Source organism: Diadema setosum, chromosome 2, assembly GCF_964275005.1.
Source record: "Diadema setosum chromosome 2, eeDiaSeto1, whole genome shotgun sequence".
NCBI lineage: Eukaryota > Metazoa > Echinodermata > Echinoidea > Diadematoida > Diadematidae > Diadema > Diadema setosum.
This window is the reverse complement of record NC_092686.1, coordinates 20,221,422-20,243,950: the sequence shown is the minus strand read 5'-3', so window position 1 is coordinate 20,243,950 and position 22,529 is coordinate 20,221,422. Positions and strand designations below refer to the sequence as shown.

At 39.8% G+C, this 22,529-nt stretch overlaps 1 protein-coding gene across 1 annotated transcript in view; it reads left to right on the top strand.

The window, feature by feature from the left end:
- LOC140240627 (alpha-N-acetylgalactosaminide alpha-2,6-sialyltransferase 2-like) overlaps positions 1 to 22,529 on the top strand; it is a 141,225-nt gene that overhangs the window by 42,887 nt on the left and 75,809 nt on the right. The window lies entirely within an intron of this gene.

Genomic DNA, 22,529 nt, shown 5'->3' with positions numbered 1-22,529 from the left:
TATCTTGGGGAGTGGATGCTCACCACAAGGTCAATGGTCACGAGCATGGGTCACCAAACTTTTAGAGCCCAATGTTAAATTTTTATGGTGCGTTTCTATTATGGGTCATAACTTGTGATCCATAGGTCCGTTTGTGACTAAACTTGGATGGTAGATGTCCCTTGGAGAGTGGATGGTCACCACAAGGTCAAAGGGCACAAGCAGGGGTCATCGAACTTTTAGAGTCCAATGTAAAGTTTTTTATGGCGTGTTTCTATTATGGGTCATAACTTCTGATCCATAACTCCATTTGTGACTGAACTTGGATGGTAGATGTCCCTTGGGGAGTGGATGGTCACCATAAGGTCAATGGTCACAAGCATGGGTCAACAAACTTTTAGAGCCCAATATTAAGTTTTTATGGCACATTTCTATTATGGGTCATAACTTTTGATCCATAGGTCCGTTTGTTACTAAACTTGGATGGTAGATGTCCCTTGGGGAGTGGATGGTCACCACAAGGTCAATGGTCACAACCATGGGTCAACAAACTTTTAGAACGCAATGTTAAGTTTTTCAGGCATGTTTCTATTACGGGTCATAACTTTTGATCCATAGGTCCGTTTGTGACCAAACTTGGATGGTAGATGTCCCTTGGGGAGTGGATGATCACCACAAGGTCAAAGGTCACAAGCAGGGGTCATCGAACTTTTAGAGTCCAATGTTTAGTTTTTATGGCGCGTTTCTATTATGGGTCATAACTTCTGATCCATAACCCCATTTGTGACTAAACTTGGATGGTAGATGTCCCTTGGGGAGTGGATGGTCACCATAAGGTCAATGGTCACAAGCATGGGTCAACGAACTTTTAGAGCCCAATGTTAAGTTTTTATGGCACGTTTCTATTATGGGTCATAACTTTTGATCCATAGGTCCGTTTGTGACTAAACTTGGATGGTAGATGTCCCTTGGGGAGTGGATGGTCACCACAAGGTCAATGGTCACAACCATGGGTCAACAAACTTTTAGAACGCAATGTTAAGTTTTTAAGGCATGTTTCTATTACGGGTCATAACTTTTGATCCATAGGTCCGTTTGTGACCAAACTTGGATGGTAGATGTCCCTTGGGGAGTGGATGATCACCACAAGGTCAAAGGTCACAAGCAGGGGTCATCGAACTTTTAGAGTCCAATGTTAAGTTTTTATGGCACGTTTCTATTATGGGTCATAACTTTTGATCCATAACTCCATTTTTGACTAAACTTGGATGGTAGATGCCCCTTGGGGAGTGGATGGTCACCACAAGGTCAAAGGTCACAAGCAGGGGTCATCAAACTTTTAGAGTCCAATGTAAAGTTTTTATGGCGCGTTTCTATTATGGGTCATAACTTCTGATCCATAACTCCATTTGTGACTAAACTTGGATGGTAGATGTCCCGTGGAGTGTGGATGGTCACCACAAGGTCAATGGCCACAACCATGGGTCAACAAACTTTTAGAGCCCAATGTTAACCCGTTGAGGACAAGTCCCGAGTATACTCGGGCAGGTGACTATGGGAAATGCGTGTTGTAGCAAAATCAGTCCGTCCTCAACGGGTTAAGTTTTTATGGCACGTTTCTATTATGGGTCATAACTTTTGATCCATAGGTCCATTTGTGACTAAACTTGGATGGTAGATGTCCCTTGGGGAGTGGATGGTCACCACAAGGTCAAAGGTCATAAGCAGTGGTCAACAAACTTTTAGAGCCCAATGTTAAGTTTTTATGGCGCATTTCTATTATGTGTCATAACTTTTGATCCATAACTCCATTTGTGACTAAACTTGGATGGTAGATGTCCCTTGGGGAGTGGATGGTCACCATAAGGTCAATGGTCACAAGCATGGGTCAACGAACTTTTAGAGCCCAATGTTAAGTTTTTATGGCACGTTTCTATTATGGGTCATAACTTTTGATCCATAGGTCCGTTTGAGACTAAACTTGGATGGTAGATGCCCCTTGGGGAGTGGATGGTCACCACAAGGTCAAAGGTCACAAGCAGGGGTCATCAAACTTTTAGAGTCCAATGTAAAGTTTTTATGGCGCGTTTCTATTATGGGTCATAACTTCTGATCCATAACTCCATTTGTGACTAAACTTGGATGGTAGATGTCCCGTGGAGTGTGGATGGTCACCACAAGGTCAATGGCCACAACCATGGGTCAACAAACTTTTAGAGCCCAATGTTAACCCGTTGAGGACGAGTCCCGAGTATACTCGGGCAGGTGACTATGGGAAATGCGTGTTGTAGCAAAATCAGTCCGTCCTCAACGGGTTAAGTTTTTATGGCACGTTTCTATTATGGGTCATAACTTTTGATCCATAGGTCCATTTGTGACTAAACTTGGATGGTAGATGTCCTTTGGGGAGTGGATGATCACCACAAGGTCAAAGGTCATAAGCAGTGGTCAACAAACTTTTAGAGCCCAATGTTAAGTTTTTATGGCGCATTTCTATTATGTGTCATAACTTTTGATCCATAACTCCATTTGTGACTAAACTTGGATGGTAGATGTCCCTTGAAGAGTGGATGGTCACCATAAGGTCAATGGTCACAAGCATGGGTCAACGAACTTTTAGAGCCCAATGTTAAGTTTTTATGGCACGTTTCTATTATGGGTCATAACTTTTGATCCATAGGTCCGTTTGAGACTAAACTTGGATGGTAGATGTCCCTTGGGGAGTGAATGGTCACCACAAGGTCAATGGTCACAACCATGGGTCAACGAACTTTAAGGGCCCAATGTCAAGTTTTTATGACACGTTTCTTTTTTGCCATAAATTTTTACCCTTTTATATCTCTTTTTATCTGTTATATCTCTTTTTTTTAATCTGTTATATCCCATTTGCATACAATTTCTTGTACGTGTATGGGCAAGACAGATTATGGCACTTGCCTTGTCTACCCATTTGGTGGCCTGATTGGGCAATTAAGATTCAAAATGAACTGGTATGTTAACTTTTCTATATTTTTGGCCGATACATTTTCATTTCATGTCAGCGAAATTTCAAATCTAAGGATTTTAGAGGCCCTGGGGTGGTTTTATGAACACCATATCAACTTTGTTGTAACTTCTGTTGGAACTTACATGTATGTTATAAGTCCATGAATTACAACACCGCTATTAAAACAGTTGTAAATTGGTATTCTGAGAACTGTTATGGTGTTGTAAGTCACGAAAACCACACCCATTGCAATAATCATATCTAATAGGAAATATTGTTTAAAGTAGCATCTAAGCATGGAAAATGTGCCATTCTTAATTATGCATGTTTTAACAAGCGCTCCTTCACTGGCATGCACACATACTAAAACAATGGCATGCGCTTGCAGAGAAATTGTGAGACAAAACAAAGTTACAACGGAACCTTGATTATACATGCCTTCTCATTGATATACAGCTTAATTTGTTTGACTAGTTAATATTACCGGTTTCCAAGTATTGGTGTGTGGTATGGAAATTCGAAGAGCTATCTCAGATTGAGTCTTTTTATTTGAAATTTTACAAAAATAAATTTAAAAAAAAGAGAGAGAAAGGAATATATTGGTACATGTAATTCATAAGCGTACTCCAAATTGTATGGTTTATGAGGAACTAGAGGCTTATAAATAAGAATATATCATTACAAATTGTATGTTATTATTTTGGCACAGACTCATTCGTGGGTAAGAGAGGAACTTATCCTGCTAATTCTTTTACCTATTCGTTGTTTGTTAATGGCACTCATAGTTTTCAAAAGATTGAAGAACTTTGCGATAGTTTGGGATTTTTAGCTCACCTGAGCCAAAGGCTCAAGTGAGCTATTGCGATCGCCCTTTGTCCGGCGTCCGTCGTGCGTCGTCCGTCGTCCGTTGTGCGTAAACTTTTCACATTTTTATCTTCTTCTTGAAAACCCCAAGACCGATTTTCATCAAACTTGGCAGGTAGCATCCCTAGGGGGTTAGGAACTCAATTTGTTAAAATGGGCACCATGCCCCACCCAGGGGGCCCCCAGGGGGGCCCAAACCCCCCAAAATTAAGGAATCTGTAAAAATCTTCTTCTCTAGAACCAGAAGTGATAGAGCTAAAGCAACGTTTACACTTTGGCGAGTTGGAGTCGCGAGTCGTGCGCGAGCTGTGCGAGCTCCAACTCGCGTTAACTCGCACAAACTCGCGTGAAATGTAATTTTTTTTCCTGGAATTTGCATGAGTGATATAAGACTCAACGCCGAGTTCACTACGCTCGCTGTACGAGTGAACCGAGCTCGAAACGAGACATACCGAGCTTAGTATGAGTTGCAGTGACCTTTATACGACTTAAAGCGAGCTTTAAACGAGTTGTCAAGATTTTATTACGAGTAATAAGAGTTTTATACGATCGAGGGGCGGGAAATGCACATTTTTGGCGCTCAAAGATGGATGCCAGAAGCATTTTCGCTCTGCTTGAAGAAGAAGAAGAGACCCTGATCTTCTGCACGATTGGTGCGACCCTGTTGTCAAGGAGGCGCCGCAGAAAAGGAGATGCTCAAGAGAGGACCAAAATGCTTCAAAGGAGGTTTTGGACAAGACCCTGGTTGTTGAGGAGGCCAAAGTACGGACACTATGAGACGCTGATGGCGGAGTTAGCTGGTGAAGACCTTGACGGTCTTGCGGGGGGATATGACAAGGCGAAAGAAGACCTTCGTAGATCTCTGACCTCATCTGCTCGCTGGAGGAGCTACAACATAATGAAAGGATACCAGTCACTTCAATACTCATAAGGGTACATCGTTCATATTTCACCATATTACACAAAACTAGTAAGTTATTGAGCAGTTAACCAGGAATTATACGGTATCACGAAATTATCTCGAGAGTACTGAAACAAAAACAAAAAAATCACAGTTAACCAAAATGTTCTGCACACGTAATAAAACATATTTTGAGATCTTGAGATTAATGACAGTAATGTAACACTTTACTGTTCCTTTTCTTTAATACAGAACAATGTTCATTATCATAATGTTTAATCACCTATTAATGTATCCCAGAAAAACCCCAAGAACTGAATAATTTTAGTAATAATTTTGTGCGTTATTTTAATTCATGTTAGTGTATGGGACAATGCCTGATCAAAATTTTTGTTCACTGCAACACTTAGTGTTCAAAGCTTGTTTTAATATCAAGTGTTAAAATGTACTTGCGAATCTTTATTCCTTAACATCTGCCATATTAATTCAAACATAATTATGTAGGTGAATATATACAAAACTACAATATCAGCGAAATTGAGAACAGTCTGAAATTCACATGTTAAAAGTAAGTAACTCCTTTATAACATTGAGATTAAATATTTCCAATTACTCGGATACAACTGGTTGACGAAAATGTAAATTTAAAGAAATGCCTATCGTGAAAGCATGCATATAATTTTACTTTGACGGAGATGACTCAAACAAATAAGGTTTCTGTGTGGTGAATCGCAATTTACGTGTTTAATCTCTTGTTTTGATGTTAGAGGTAATACATGTATTTAACATTATGTTCAGTTAAAAAAATGAGCTGCATGTCAAAGTGCTTTCAGAATATTATGTTTGGATGTAAAAGTTACATTAAACATAATTATGCTTCACAGTAAGCATTCTGTCCTTCCAGAGTGAAAACCTAAAACTTCACCTCATGGACAACTGTACTGGAATGATTATTCTAGCAGATGATAATTACAATTTTCATTAAAAAAATCTGGGCTGCATGTCCTTACATGTTTTCAGAATATATGTTGGGATGTAAAAGTTAACCTATGAAAAAATTATGCTTCACAGGAATCATTTAGTGCTTCAAAAGGTGAAAACCTAAAACTTCACCCCACTGTTCTGGAATTATTACTGTAGCAGATAATAATAAAAAAGATTATAAACATCTTGGCAGTGAATGTGTGTCGTTCGTTATTTTCATATTCTTGGTTGTTTTAATCAATCTGAACATAATTAGACAGGCCATGCAGCTCATTTTAAGAATATTTTTAAAAATCGACCAACCACAATGTTGCAGTGGCCTTAATGGATATACGTGTTGAGTATCCTTTTCACCGGTTTTATATCATGGCGTTATCATGATGAACACACGAACGGAGTTTTACCCTCTAACAATATGGTGGATTAGTCATTTTTGTTATTCGTACATGTACTTGTGTTAAAAAATAAATGTTCATAAAATACATGTTTTACTCGATCCGTACTCTCTTTTCTTTACAACAATTCACCCCACATTCACCTTTTCCACAAGTTCTCTGTCCTTGGCTTCTTCAGAGGCCACCTTGGGGGTTGTACACTCCCTTTCATTTTGCCCTTGCCCTTGCCAACAATTGATAAATTGGTGTAAGAGGAACCAGCTTCATGCTCTGCTGGGGGTCATCAGCTTCTTGGGTGGTCTGGTCATTCTCACTGCTGTCATCATGCCCATCAGTCTCAGTATCCTGGTCGGGGGAAGAGTATTTAATTCGTCTTCTCTTGGTTGGGATGCTACTTGTCCTTTAGAGGTCTGCAAAAGAATAAGTAAATCACTCGATCAACATCTTTTACAAGAAAGACACATGATGGCGATTTCTATATTTTGTTTAAATGTAGCTTATTACAGATCTTAATAAAATCAAATGCATATTTACCCTTCCCAATGTTCTCCCTTTCATCCTCACAATATGTCCCTCCAGGACGCGGAATATATTGAGAATCCACTGATCTCTCTCACTGTAAGGTGTGTCTCTGGTCCCCTTTCCAGACTTTGGGTTCGTCAGACGGCTGTGCTGTGTCCTCATAGACTTGAGGAAATTGTTCAACTGTTCAACTGAAAAAAAATCGAACACTGGGAATTTAGATCACATAAATTAATGGAAAGAAACAAATAACTTTATTAAATTCTTGTTTCTCATACAGTAAAGTATAGCTAACGGGATAAACGAAATGTGGGGGTCAAAGTTTTCAGGACTAAATATTATGCATGTCATGTTGTCAGTTGTTTACAGGATTTTCGATAATTATGGCAATCATAATCATAGTAGTAATTATGGTAATGAATTCAACAAAATATATTTAGCGAAACTCCGTTTTGCCACCAGAGCCCCCCCCCCCTAAATAATAGATATTAATATTCATCTTCACTTACCGGAGCACACCGGATCGTACTCCTTGGCCTTCTCTTCGATTAGCGTTGTCTTCTTTGCAGTATCCTTGTATGACTTTAGTCGCCTGTTATACAGACAATCGTGATCTCTGTACCACTCTGCTTATTCTACTTCTTGCTCTTCAGTGAATGTGTATGCAGTGAGGTGTTTTTCGTCTCTTCGGGGTGGACTTCTTAGGGGTGGACTTCTTGTTTGGGGTGGACTTCTTTGTTCTTTTTTTTCCGTCTTCCCTGGCGTGCCAGACGGAGAACCTTGCGAGTGGAGAAAAATGGGTTCATTTTCCTCCCCAACCAGTTCAACAGGCGAGGCCTGATGCTCAGTAGTTTGAGCTTGGACCTGGTCTAGTTTGGTGTCTTGTTCTTTTACCTGTCTCTGCTCGTCATTGATCTCCTCTTCCGTCTCCATTCTCTCTTCCTGCACTTCTTCTACTTCTACCCTTGTTTGGATGCCTGTCATTATTCTTTCGGTGTTTAACTACCTGAATGGCCACAACTCTTGGATCTCTTGGGTCGGGGCATATTCCTCTCCTATTTTTGCTAGTTGTAATAATACAGTGACAATGGCCGTTTTAAAAGTACGTGTACATGCGTGGGTCGATTAAAATGTGCTCTCATTTTAAAATATATATGGAAAAATATAGAATACTGGATATTCATTATTCAGCTGGCATGTCAATGTGCATTTGCAACGCAATCTGACTAAACTCATACGAAACTCGCTGTAACTCGGGGTGCTCGATCTGAACTCGCGCTAATCTCGCGGGGACCTCTCCTTCACTCGTAATACGATCGCAGTGCTCGTATCTCGCTCTAGTAAACTCGGAATGCACTCGCGTATACTCAAATATGGCGAGTTATTACGAGTTTATCTCGAGCTTCTTTCGAGTTATTGCGAGTACCGCGAGTATATAACGAGTCTAGCTGAGTTCAGCACGAGTTACAGCGAGTTAGCAAAAATTTTGAACATGTTCAAAAATTTTGGGACTGCTCACGACTTCAAGGAGAGTTGTCCCGAGCTTGAACGAGCTCCGCCGAGCCATGCCGAGTTGTCGCGAGTTATCCCGAGTTACATGGTGAGCTTCACGCGAGTTATCGCGAGTGCCTCATTTTGGCAACTCGCCTTAACTCGCCATAGCTCGCCATGTCAACTCGCCAAAGTGTAAACGCTGCTTAAGTTAATACTATGAGTTAGTACATTGATGACTGTAGTTTCAAGTTTGTTCATGGCAGAATCAGGGGTGCCCCCCTTGGGACCCAGGGGAGGGGGTGGGGAGGGGTCCTAATGGGGCCTAAATTATACATTTTCATATTCTTCTTGAGAACCCCATGACCAATTTTCACCAAACTTGGCAGGTAGCATCCCTAGGGGGTTAGGATCTCAATTTGTTAAAATGGGCACCATGCCACACCCAGGGGGGGGGGGGGGGCCAAACCCCCCAAAATGAAGGAATCTTTAAAAAATCTTCTCTAGAATCAGAAGTTATAGAGCTAAGATAATACTATGAGTGAGTACATTAATGACTGTAGTTTCAAGTTTGTTCATAACAAATCCAGGGGTGCCCCTCTTGGGGGCAGGGGGGGGGTGGGAAGGTCCAAATGGGGGCCTGAATTGTACATTTTCATCTTCTTCCTGAAAACCTCATGATGGATTTTCGTCAAACTTGGCAGGTAGCATCCCTAGGGGGTCAGGATCTCAATTTATCAAAATGGGCACCATGCCCCACCCAGAGGGCCCCAGGGGGCCCCCATCCCCCCAAATTAAGGAATCTTTAAAAATTTGGGCCCTTATTGTACATTTTCATCTTCTACTTGAGAAGCCTGGTCAAATTTTAGTAGAGCTGTGAATAATTTAGATTAGTGACTGCGTGAAAGGTGAACTTGCGATACTCAGGTGAGCGCTAGACCCGCGGGTCTCTTGTTTTTTTTTAGTGGCCTAAATCACTTAGCGATAATGGTATATACTATAGTTAACGCATCACGGTGTGATAGGAAATTATTTTCTGGCACGGGGTATATCCCTTTCTCATTTTCGCACGAGTGACATAGCTCATATCCCCCTCCTGTATTGAGAGTAGAGAGTGCCCCTCCCCCAACTGATACTTCATAAGTGATATCCAGAGTGCGTGATTACACGGGAGTGACGAGGTTCGTATCCCGCCCGTATTGAAAGTAGGGTGTGCAGGATTACGCGGGAACTTCAAAGCTAATTACCCCTCCTGTATGGAGAGAAGGGGCGCGGGAATACACAGGAGCAACAAAGGTCGTAATCAACTTGCCTGCATTGTGATTACAAAATGCGGGAGCACGCGGGAGCTTCAAGGGTCATTACCCATCCCCTCCCTTATTGAGAGTTAAACAGGGAGAGCGGGACTACACGGGAGCTACTTCCTTTCTTCTCATTTACATGACCACTTCCAGTGTTAATGCCTTGACAGACCACAGGCAATTATTGTAATTATCTAATAGGCATTCTTTGTTTTCACTTACCTTTCTCCTCACTTTCACGAAGAGTTTGTCGATATATCATTATTCTCACTTCCTTGACAGAATGCTTGCCCTTCTTGTAAGGTCTTGGTTCACATTTCCATCGACAAGCTCCGGATCTTAAATTTATATATTAAGTATCTGATGAACGCTATTAACGAAAGCTTACCTCTCTGCCACGACACGGAGTAATCATGCATTTCTTCATCTGGCAGCAAAATATTACATATGATACGGTAAATATGCAAATGATGGTTGTACACCCGGAAACTTGAGTCGTAACGTGGCAAGCAAAATCCTTGACGTTGTTGCAATATCAACTGTATATTGTAGATTTCATTGACATCCAATGAAATGAAAAGGGAAAGCTTGTCACATAGTTTCATAACCTTACTAAGTGTTCATCACGCAGACGAAGAAAAATTTGTCATCTGGGCAAACCTATGGTTGATAGAGACGTATACTCTGCTCACGTCAACATCCGTTACTTACCAATCTTTTTTTTTTTTTTCTGCTTCTCTTTAGTCTTCTTAACTCATGTTATCATCACAATAACTGTCTAAATCATCATTTGTTTTTTGTATCCTATACCTTTTGTGGGAAAAGCGATTGTCTTCTTTATCGTTCCCCTGAGCACCAAATAATTTCGTCATAAAACACACACACACACACACACAAAGAGAACAACAGTGAGGTGCTGAACGTCAGAAAGTCTGTTTATTGATTTTGCGTGGCTGTGGTGATCATAATGATATTCAAAACTTGATTTAAAAGATGCGTTCACTTTTTGAATTGTATTCACATATTCTGTACCATCCTTAATCTGATCAATCTTGCTGCTCTTCTCTGCGTCTTCTAGTATCATCGTAAATTTGTTTCCTTTACCTCTTTAATGTCCTTTCCGATAGGCGATAAGGCAACTGTCTTCTCTATATTTCCTTTGAGCACCAAATGTCTTCATCAGTCAAAAGAAGAAAAAAAAAGAAGAAGACAAATTGACAAACAGCGAGGAGCTCGATATGCAATTTATATATACTTTCTTGGTAGAATATTTGTTTTGGCAGGATATTGGTCCTGGCCATCACTATAATGTCTATTTCATGTATTTATGAACTGTGCATTCTTTTCTTCAAACCCACCAGTTATCAAACTCATTTTCTTTACTGGAGTAACAGTAATGTCGCATCCTTCCCTTGTTTAGACAGGATACAGAGGGGCAATTTCAAAGTTCGCACTCTCTATTCAATGGAGTGCTCTTCTGTGGTAAATGCGGGAGCACATCACTGATCTCACACTCCTTTCATGATGTTCAGAGGATGTTGAAGGAATGCGCAGAAAGTTCTACCAGCTCCACAATACTTTGGGTGCCAAGGATTACGCGGAAGACACAAAAGCTTGCACGTACCCCTTCCATATTCATTGTAGCGAACACAGGAATCGCGGGAGCTACGAATCTCGACTCCTCCCGCGTTCACAGGAGGTTCTGAGCAAATACAAGCATACACAAATCCATTCCAGAAATTTATTTTCTGTTACATTGGTCCTACATGGCCGCATTTTTTCGGGATTGTGGTACCGGAAATTTTATATTGTACTTCTTCCCATCCACAAGCTTTGGTTCTTACAATCATTTTTTTTTTTTCGGAAACTTTTTTTTTTAAAGTACATGTAATATAATATGGCAAACCTGTAAATCCATCAACAGATTACAAGTAGTTTTTGATTTGTTCTGCATTTTGATAACAGTAGAACAAAAATCCATGGGAAGAGGAAACTTGTCAAATGCAAATAGTATTCAGCATTAACCTTAAACAAACAAATGCGTTCATCTTTCGAACCGTATAATACTCACATCTTTACACCTGTTATCTAATCAGTCTTTTTCTGTTCTTCTTCTTCTTCTTCTTCTTCTTCTTCTTCTTCTTCTTCTTCTAATTACTGTCATTATTAGTATCATCACATCAACCTTGTTACTATATAACCTCTGTAATTTTCTTTTAGACAAGCAACAAACTGTCTCGCTATCTTTCCTCTGCATGAGCACCAGGTGTTTTCATTATTCAAGAGAAAAAAATCACAAGCGTTGCACTCTTAATCAATACTTTCTTGACAGAGTATTTGTTATCATGGCCGATTTTGGTACGGGTCATCAGTAATGAACATGGGAACCATTTTCTTCAAAATCACTAGAGATCTTATAGACATGAAGCAGGGAGGCGGAACTACTATAGAATTAACGCACTATACTATAGCAACGACTGTACTAGACATGCATATCAGCATTGTGGCATATTTTCTATTATTTCTGAAGTTAAATAATCTCGCATCTTTCCCTTGTTTAGACTAAACAGAGGAGGATTACGGGGTAATTCAAGTTCGCGCTCTCTATTTAGTGGAAAGCGCTTCTGCGGTAAACGTGGGAGCACTAATCTCTCACCCCTCTCGTGATGCTCAGAGCAATTAATTAGCAAACGTGATCAGCTATGGAACTGAATATGGTATTGATGTATAATGTAAATAATTTCAATCAAACTGTGATGATTTTAAAGGGATAGCTTAACTCTGTGTAAAAATAAAGCAAATATAAGGAAATTTTAGGGGAATTTGATTACCATGCCTATAATAACTTCACACAGGTACTAATAGCTGCCTCATATTCCTGTGTTTTTGATCATGTCAACCACCAAACTGACAACATACGATGAATACAGTGTACTTTGAACAATGGTCTTTCAAATCCATGTAGATGAATTCTAATTTAATGGCGTCATCATACTAGAAGTTGTGATTACAGGCAAGATATCAAAATCAGCGAAGATTATGTGTTATGTCTATGGGAGGGGATTTTTTTTTTTTCCTAACCATGCATTGACTTGATAACGCTCAAGCACCTTTACCTCACTTGATTTTGCTTCATTTCCTCTGAAACTTAAGTATATCGTAGCTCACACAATAAGCTGCAGTAATCATAATCATTTTTTTTTTTGCAAATCTTCTCATCAGGTTGACAATTTTGCAGCTTAAAACTGAAAATGAGAATGGAAGGTGGACGAAACGATTCCTGATTCATCTTTCACATATAAGCTTACGTTCCTCGTATTTTCTTGTCGAGACATATGACTGAGAGGTTAAAGGCGACGTCTCAGAGACGAAAGGTTGCACACGTGCGGGTTCGAACCCCATAAGAGCACGAAACAAAATACTTGTATTTTTTACTTTTTTTCTTCAATGGTGTATTACACATTCATCCATGTAGAAATCACGTTCGTATATAAACGCACCCACACACACACACACACAAAATATCCATTTGTTTTGTGTTGGAGACCACATTGCTTCGACTGCTGCAAAATTTTGCAGGCTGGCTTTGTCAAACCGATCATAGTATGTAATGATGACGAAGGAGGTGTTGTACTTTGAACAATTGTCTTTCAAGTCCATGTCAGTGTTTTGTAATTTGATGACGTCATCACTCTGAAAATTGTGATTAAAGGCAAGGTATCAAAAAAAAGCTGATTTTACATGTTATGTCTACACGACGTATTTTTCCCCAGTTGCCAGAAATGGCATAGCGCCATTAGTTGTTACAAGGCCTCATTGCCGTCTAGCAATACATTACATGTTCACGCGGCCACGTTTGTTGAGTGGGCATTGACTTTTCCCGCCTGTTATATCTATACATTGTTTTTTGTCTTGCCTTTTCTGTCGATGTTCCGTGGCCGAGTGGTTAGAGTAACGGTTTCCCATGCACGCATTTGAGGGATCGATGTTCGCAGGACACTTTTGCTTTTCATTATTGTTTAACTCTTTTCAGATAACGTTTCATATTCACATTGTTTTCGTTGTCGACCACGGATGACCGGTATCTAATATCAACCCAGCGTATCACCAACTCGTCTTCAGTGACGAGTTTCATGTCTCGTCTTGTACATTGGTCTTGCATGGTTCTTACAACCATTTTTTTTTTTCCGGAAACCTTTTTTATAGCTCACTTTGCTCACTTTTGCTCACTTTGCTCACTTTCCCACTAATAACTTATATTCTTTCTGGTCAGTTTATTCTGTCTTTATTTGTTACCAAATAATAAATAATCAAATATAAAATTTTATACAATGTATATATACATTTTTTCGGAAACGTTGTTTATAGTAATAAAAGATGGCAAATTAATCCCTCAAAACATGACAAGTCTTTGTTTTTATTTTTTAGTTTGATAACAGTAGTAACAAAAATCCATGGTTAGAGGGAAACTTATCAAATCACTCAGCAATATTATTCAGCGTTCACCCAATAAACAAACAAACAAAATAGCATGCGTTCACCTTTTGAACTGTATATATGTATGTACTCACATATTTTACACCCGTTATCTAATCAATCTTTCTCTGTTCTCTTCTTCTACTTGTTACTGTCATTATTAGTATTATCATAACAACTTTGTTACTATAACCTCTATAATTTTCTTCTGGACAAGCAACAAACTAACTGTCTTTCTGAATCTTTCCTCTGCATGAGCACCACGTGTTTTCATTATTCAAGAGAAAAGTAATCACAAGTGTTGCACTTAACCAATACTTTCTTGACAGAGAATTTGTTATGGCCGATTTTGGACCGGGTCATCGTAATGAACATGCGTACCATTTTCTTCAAACTCACCAGCTAGAGATCTTACAGACATGAAGTATAGGGAGGCGAAACTGTTAGAATTAACGCATATTTATTTGAGAAACTTCAGTATATTATAGCAACGACTGTATTAGTCTTGCATAATCAGCAGCAAAGTAGTTAGTAGGCCTATTTTCTTTTATTTCTGGAGTTAAACTTGATAATCTCGCATCTTTTACTTGTTAAGACTATTATACAGAAGAGGAGGGATTACGGGGTAATTTCAAAGTTCGCGCTCTCTATTCAGTAGAGAGCGCTTCTGCACTAAATGCGGGAGCACTAATCTCTCACTCCTCTTGTGATGTTCAGAGGAAGTTGAGGGAATACGCGGGAGGTACAAAAACGTGCATCCCTTCCGTGTTCATTGGGGCGAACGCGGGAATTTCGGGAGCTACAAATTTCAACTCCCCTGCATGTTCACGGGAGGTTCTGAGCGAATACGGTACACTAGTCAGAGGTAAAATCGAAACTTGTCAAATCATTATTGAGATATTTAATATTCACAAATGCGTTTACGTTCCGAATCATATTACATCGTCTGTGTCTACTCTTTGCCTCCTCTTGTAATCATAATTTTATTGTCTCCTCTCATTTTGCAAGGGGTCTGTGCTGTCCATTTACTCACTTCACTAATTCCAATAATCATTTATGTCATTATCATCATGACATCATAATTTTCTTTTAGCTCTATAACTTCCTTATGGATATTTCTAAGCAATACAACCATTGTTTTCCAGCTCTGTTTTTCGTATGAGCAAGGTGTGGTTCCCTTTTCATATATAAAAAGCAAGCAAATAAACAAACAGCGGGCCGCTCAACAAATTGTCGATCGCGCGTGCCAGCTGTTGTGATCGCATTTTTCTCGACAGGTTGAGAGTATCAGATGACATTTCGGGGAATACACATTCTTTATAGGGGCTACACGTGTTTTCATGGTTCTCTGATAAACTTTATTCTCTGACGTTCGTGGCATAAAGTTACGGCAAAAAGGCCCTACCTAAGTAAAGCAAACAAATGAAATTTTTTTTAAAATCTTTCTCGTACGTTGCCTTATGCTGTGACAGGGAACAGCTGATACGAAATAGCACAGGCTTATTAGCTCATACGGTACCAGAAACACATGGAAGACAACATGGTTTTTTTTTTTTTTTTTGTACTGCCAACCAATCGACTTGGCGGTCATACAGCACGGTCGGAGAACTAGAGGTGAGACACAAGCTAGGTGCGTCAGTTACCAGTGGGCCTACTTTACGTACCTACAGGAATACTACAATCGCGAAAAAGGCATCGTGCTGTTTTCATGGGACTGGAAATCAATTCGACGTTCTGCATTTGTCATGTTGCATTGATTCTTGCCGTTCGATGTCTCCTCGGGACTCGCATGAAATGAGAAGGTAACGATATTGTACCGTTGCGTTCATGGTCCAATGCGAATGTCTTCTAGTCTTTAATGATATGTTGCATAAATTTTACTTGGGTTTTGCTGGGATTAATTCCACATTTGTTTCAAATTACGCCTATATGTACTGTGATTACGCCACTCGTAACACATGTGCACATTGCGTCGTCAGGAACAGCACTACAAGCACAACGTTGAATCGCGCGCTGCTAGCTGTGCTGTGTGCATGCACGCTGCAATCGCGATCGTACAACTCGCACTGAACTGGAGTCTCGCTCGTGTGGGCGGGAGTTCCCTGTACTGTGCGGTATTGTTGCGATTTTTGGCGCCGCACATCCACGGACTTGCGAAAATTCTGTATGACAGAGCGCGGGAGGACACGGGCATATGCGGTATGGGAGTGACACGGACCCCCACAGGTTACCGCGAGCGGGACTGTAGATGCCCGTGATGGATTTTTCGACAAAGAACTCAAACTGAAAACAGAAGGACTAACGAGAAAAAAAAAGGGGGAAAAAAAAGTCTAATGTTCAATCATTGTGTTGGATCGAAATGTGTAACTATTTTTCTTGTTTATAAGATGTGTATTCACAGACTAAGTTAAGACAACTCATTATGACCCCTGTTTATATACTTGTATTGAAACTCACATTACATTGCTCGTATGGCATGATTTCATTCGTGCATTGTCATATTATCGGAAATGTTCACAAGTGTGCTAAAAAAAATATATGTATCCACGTTTAACAGCAGACAAGAAATGCAGTTTTCGTTCTCTCAAATTTGCCTTTTATCTTCCACTTTATACTCTGTATTCTTATTTTTTGTTTCTATGGTTACGATACGATGTATATGAAAGTTTGCGATACAACTTTGTTGGTAAAGACCAAATTCAAGTTTGCAGAGTATAATTGTATGAAGTTCATAAAGTACATTTTGATGTATTACTTTCTATCTTCACAAGTTGATGATGTTAGATATCCTTACACGCAAGTACATGTATAACACAGTGCATGGATTCATATTCCACTGAAGTTAGACATGTAGAACATATTGTTTCAGTTTATCATGACCGTATTTTGCTTGAAAATCACTCGTGACTGTATTCCGTATATTTCTATGTCTATTGCTCTTCCTTAAAACTCTTGGCTATCATTTCATTTTCAGACAACATAAGTGATGTGTTTCTTTTCCAAGAAGGGAAGGGATATTGTGTATGGCCCAAATTCACGAAGGTGGTACAAATGAAACCATGGTTTAAACCATGGACAAAAACCATGGAGCGCCAAGTGTCGCATGGAATATTTCGTTACGAAATTGGTAATTTCGTCGATGAAATGATTATTTTGTAACGAAATGACACCATTTTAACTAAATGAACATTTCATCCACGAAATGATAATTTTGTTAACGAAACGGTCATTTTGTTGACGAAATGACCAATTTCGTAACGAAATATTCCGTGCGACACTTGGCGCTCCATGGTTTTTGTCCATGGTTTAAACCATGGTTTCTTTTGTACCACCTTCGTGAATTCGGGCCCTTGTGTCTATCTATGCTGTAGCAGTGAACAGCATGTCTCATTCATTCCATAGTCATCCATCTCACCGCCACCCTTCCATAGTCAAGTTCTTATCGTTCTCTGGTTTCTTTCTCTCATCAAGATCTTCTGATACGCTGACAGCCACTTTCTGTTCCCACTTCCTTTCCGCTTCCCCTGTCATTTATCTTCACCTCATCACACGGTATCAGCGATGTAAATGTAAACAACACCGGAAAGTCACCGGGACATGTTTTGTAAATATGATGTACAGTGATGTATCAAATGCAAATGTGTTGGATTAATACACTGGAGAACAGTGAATAAAGAACACTTGCATTCTGACTCCAGAGCCAAGCAGTCATGCCTCCATTCTTCTCCTGAGTCCATATAAAGCATCCAACTAACCCCACGAAACATAAAAATACGTCTGAGGTTTTTAGATATATATTGTTTGCTGATGACACAAGTATTTTTATGTCTCATAATGATCCCCAAACATTACAAATGATAGTCAATAGTGAGCTTACCATAATTTCTGAATGGTTAAATGAATAAATTATCAGTGAATACAAGTAAAACACATTTTATGATATTCACCAACAGAAATGTTGATGCAAAGGATATATCTATATATTTAGCAGGATTTGAAATTAAACATGAAGTGTCTTTGCAATTTTTAGGAATCACAATTGATAATAGACTGATTTGGAAAGATCACATAAATATCATATGCAATAAAATTTCAAAAAATATTGGGATACTTTTCCGACTTAAATCTCTACCCACCGTTGTTCTTAAAATGATATACAATGCAATTATTGCGCCCTTTTTAGAATATGGTCTTTCTGTTTGGAGTTGTGCTGCAAATATATGTTTAGACAGACTTTTTAAACTACAAAAACATGCAATAAGGATTATCAACCATTCAACTTATTTATCTCACACTTCACCAATTTTTCATACCCAAAAGATTTTAACATTGTATGATAGATATAAGTATATTTTAGGTAATCTTATGTTTTTATGGCATAGAAAGCTTTTACCAAATTCTCTGCTGCATTATTTCACTTTGAATTGTCATATTCACTCATACCGTACCAGAGACATTGAGAATTTTCACATGCCAAAAGTAAGAACATCGTTATTTCAGAAATCTGTGTTTTATCAAGGCCCCCTTATATGGAATTCAATACCAGATGACATTCATAAAGCTACCTCTTTTAATGTATTCAAACGTAAACTTAAAGATAATATAAAGTTTTGGTATTACCTCAAAAGTTTCCCTGAATTTCCTTGTCTTAGTTTGTGTTTCAGGTTAAAGTACCTTTCATATATCTAACACTGTGAGACTTACTCGCCCCAGAGTGCTCTCATGTCTTAGTAATCATTCAATAATGGTTTCGTACCAGAGCCGCCGCCGTACGACGGCAGCGAGGTAGTACACGTATTGTGCGAGATAACTGCGACCAGCAGCGTGCAGCCCCATACGCATACTGTGTAGCTAACTGCGACCAGCAGCCCCATACGCATAGCTAAATGGGGCTTCGCATTGTAGCTTACAGGATCATGACAGATTTAGTATCACGGGTAAATATCAACCAAAAATCCAAAAATTTCTTCAGTTTGAAGACTTACCAGTTAAGTTGAAGTATTGAAAACAGGCTTTGGGCAACGTTTGGTTTTGCCAATAGTCCCTTTCTGTTCGAATTGATGACTGAATGTGACTCGGTCGAGATGACCTTGGGAGAGCTACACTGAATTGACAGCCAGCGCATGCGCACACAAACATCTTATCCATTCATGGATTTGAAATTTGTTCGCATGTGATGTGTGCGTATGCGCTGGTCGTAGTAATCAGTGTATGTAGCTCTCCCAAGGTCCTCTCGACAGGGTCACATTCAGTCATCAATTCGAACAGAAAGGGACTATTGGCAGAACCAAACGTTGCTCGAAGCCTGTTTTCAAGACTTCAACTTAATTGGTAAGTCTTCAAATTGAAGAATTTTGTGGATTTTAAGTTGATATTTACCCGCGATACTAAATCTGTCATGGTCCTGAATGCTACAATGCGAAGCCCCATGCCATTACGCTATGCGTATGGGGCTGCTGGTCGCAGTTAATTGCATGATTACTAAGAAATGAGAGCACTTTGAGGCGAGTAAGTCTCACAGTGTTAGTTATATGATAGATACTTTAACCTGAAACACGGAAATTCAGGGAAACTTTTGAGGTACCAAAACTTTTTATTATCTTTTAAAGGTAGGGAATCCCATTTGCATGCCTTAAATGAAGAGTTGTATAAACACAGTGGTATGTTGAAGAGAGTATCATTTTAGAAACTCCCATAAAGTATTGAAAGTGGAAGGTAACATTTAGTACATTTTTATTGACCGTTAGATTTTGAATTGAATTCTTTTTGGGGCTCACCGTAAATTCCAGTACATTGCTAGGCTACCTTTGCAGACCCATGCACTGCATGTGTGTCCATCATGTATATTTTGTGAATAAAGTTCATCAAAACTTACAAACATTTCTATATACATTCTTGCCACACACTCTATATGTTATTACATCAGCTGTTATACTTTTAGATTTGTGTTTATAGATAAAAAAATACAGAAGACTGCAACAAAAAGGCTTAAGTGTGGCTGACACACAGAATTACTGAGTAGTTGAGTTTTGTGCATTATTCAAATTGTAGATAACTGATGGCTTCCAAATTTCTAAGCAGTGGCCTAAACAAGTCCCCTGAGGTTCATATTTAATGATTTGCTGCATTTTGGGAGTTCTTTAAAAGGTATCCCGTACCTTTAAGGAGAATTTTATACAAAATGATCATTCCAACTTCTTGACATGCTTTGCTGGCATTATTTCATTTGCTGGCATTATTTCATTTTATCCAATGATTACAACTCATTTTGTGTTTGTACTGTCTTCGTAATGTAATGTAGTGTTTTGTTTATCATTGATGTATTTCTTTGTTTTGTTCTTACATCTGTATATTTGTTCATCCCTTGTTGTTTAAAAATATGAAAATGATTACCACCAATACATTTTTATTGATTATCCGGGTCGGCCAGATTTTAAGGAAACTTTTAATTCCTCATTGGCTGCTTCCCTTCAGCTTTATGTATTACATAGATCCGTTTTTACTTTGTGCTTGTTATGATCGTTAATCGTTGTTATTCCCTGTTGTTGTTTTTATGCTGAACAAATAAATTCAAATCAAATCAATCAAATCAAAAGCGTGAGATGGTTGTATTCACACTCCCACACATGTGCACATGAACACACCCTAACACGTACTACTAATTAAGCAGTAGCTTGGGGACTTTCACATCTGAACAATCTATAAGGCCCGGTCACACCGCCAGAACTTTGCTGGTTGTGTTCACACTCCCACACAAGTGCACATGAACACACCCTAACACGTACTACTAATTAAGCAGTAGCTTGGGGACTTTCACATCTGAACAATCTATAAGGCCCGGTCACACCGCCAGAACTTTGCTGGAGCGTTCCTGGAGCGGTGAAAAAAATTCATCACCGCTCGTAACCGTTCACCACCGTTTAACAGAAGTTGGTCTCTGTTAAGGCAACGCCGTATACGCTCGGCCACCGCTGATGGTCCCTCCTACCACTCCGAAAGTTTTGAGCTGCACAAAATATTGCGAGCGGTGAGGAGCGGGCAATTTTCCGCTCCAGCAAAGTTCACCACCGCTCCAACAACGCCCAGTCAAAGTTTGGCCCCGCTAGACGCAAGTTCGTGGACGCTTGGGTCCGCTAGGCCAACGCAGAAATCTTGAACGCTGGACCACCGCTGCTTCGCCAGCTTTGCCCGGGCAGTGATTAAACGTTGCACAAACTTTGATGGAGCGGTTGTATGCGTTTTACGAGCGGACACGGGATTGCTGGAACGGTGTCGGGCGTTGAAGCAGCGATCCATTGCGGTGATGAACTTTGGTTTGGCGTTGGTATGGAGGTGTCGGAGCGGGACCAGAATTTGGCTATAAATACGGGGAGAAATGGACCAGGAGCCCATTTGGAATCAAGCTGCCGTTGAGTGCAGACCTCATTTATATCGAATTTACTCAAAGTTACAGTGAAACTGTATTACCATGGATGCTGAGAGACTTGCTATGATTGGTGCACTAGTCCAGCAGCAAAATCTTCTTGGAGGCTGCTGCCTTTCCTTCTCCAGCCTTCCTCTTCTTTTGTCCACCGTGACGTGGCATGATGAACTTCAACTATCGACTTCTATCAAAAATCTATCAGAACTTCTATCAAAGCGATCCGTTCAGCTCTGTAGTCAAAAGCAGTATGCGGTATGCCGCTAAACCAACTTTAAACCCCCGCCGAGCCAACGCCCGCATGCGCAGAATGCCGCTCTATCAACCCTCGCGTCACCACTAAACCAACGCTCGCTACAGCTAGCTACCGTTAAACCAACGCTAAGGCAACATCGGCTTAGGTGCACCGCTAAGGTAACACCCGTGTTTTCGATTTTTTTTCCCCAATTTTGTGCGCGGTGACAAGCGTTGTCGAAATTCGGCCCCCTCTCCCTACCGTTCAAGGAACGCTCCAACAAAGTTTGGGTGGTGTGACCGGACCTTTAGTAGCTGTACGATGGCTTCGCAAATTTGCCCATAGTACATAGTGTGATGTGTTAAACTATAACTTGGTTATATGTTATATATCACCTCGGTCATACATCTTCTTAGCTTAAAATAGCAACTTAACAAATTGGAGTGAGGTAGTATAAATCAACCACCAAGTAACTGAGTAATGGAAATAATTGTTCCATGACTACATTAATTTGGTCATAACTGCCTCATGCATGCCACCCTTTGCCTTCTACAAATATCAATTTTAAAACACACCTTTCTTAAATAAATACAGCTCAATACTTTTATTGCAATGAGTGGTACAAGTCAAAATCTATAACATGATAGCAAAATGATGACATAAATGGTACTATAAATGGGGTACCAAATAAAAATCAGCCATTTTGTTGAATTATTTTTTTTTTTAAGTTGTACCCTGGGTTGCCATGACTGCAGTGTGTACACGCACACACAGTGCATGCATTTCCCTGTGGCTGTCCTCAAGTGGACGTGAGGTGGCGCTACACAACGTGGTACCAGGGGTACTACGGTACCCCAGGGTAAGGCATGATGCATCAAATGCCTGAAAGTAAGGTGGAAAATGGTATAAATTCTTACCTGGAGAAAGAGACGAGGAGAGATGATCTTGTTAGGTTGAGATGGCATGGCAAAGTGT